Source organism: Myotis davidii, unplaced genomic scaffold, assembly GCF_000327345.1.
Source record: "Myotis davidii unplaced genomic scaffold, ASM32734v1 scaffold326, whole genome shotgun sequence".
NCBI classification, from domain to species: Eukaryota; Metazoa; Chordata; class Mammalia; order Chiroptera; family Vespertilionidae; genus Myotis; species Myotis davidii.
Genome location: NW_006296626.1, coordinates 139,246 through 139,490, shown reverse-complemented (window position 1 = coordinate 139,490; position 245 = coordinate 139,246). Strand labels below are relative to the sequence as shown.

Here is a 245-nt window from a genome sequence, read left to right as displayed (position 1 = left end):
CTCCGAGTCCCCCCCCCCCCCGCTTCCGCTCAGGACCTTGGGGCCCGATCTCCCAATATTTAGCCTCAGGAGTTCAGACATGTGTGTGGCCTGCAAGCTGCCTACAGTCTCAAAACCCAGAGGGTGGTTCCTCTGTCCCTAATTCTGTAGATTCCCAGGGTTAGTGGCTCTGGAGTTCGGCTTTGTTCTCAGCTCCCCAGAGATCAGCTTCAGTCTACTTCACAACCAGAAATCCACCCCCCAGC

At 56.7% G+C, this 245-nt stretch overlaps 1 protein-coding gene across 1 annotated transcript in view; it reads left to right on the top strand.

Moving 5' to 3' along the window:
- Window positions 1-245, top strand: part of TNNI3 (troponin I type 3 (cardiac)) — a 4,143-nt gene that overhangs the window by 1,583 nt on the left and 2,315 nt on the right. The gene's annotated exons all lie outside the window — the stretch shown is intronic.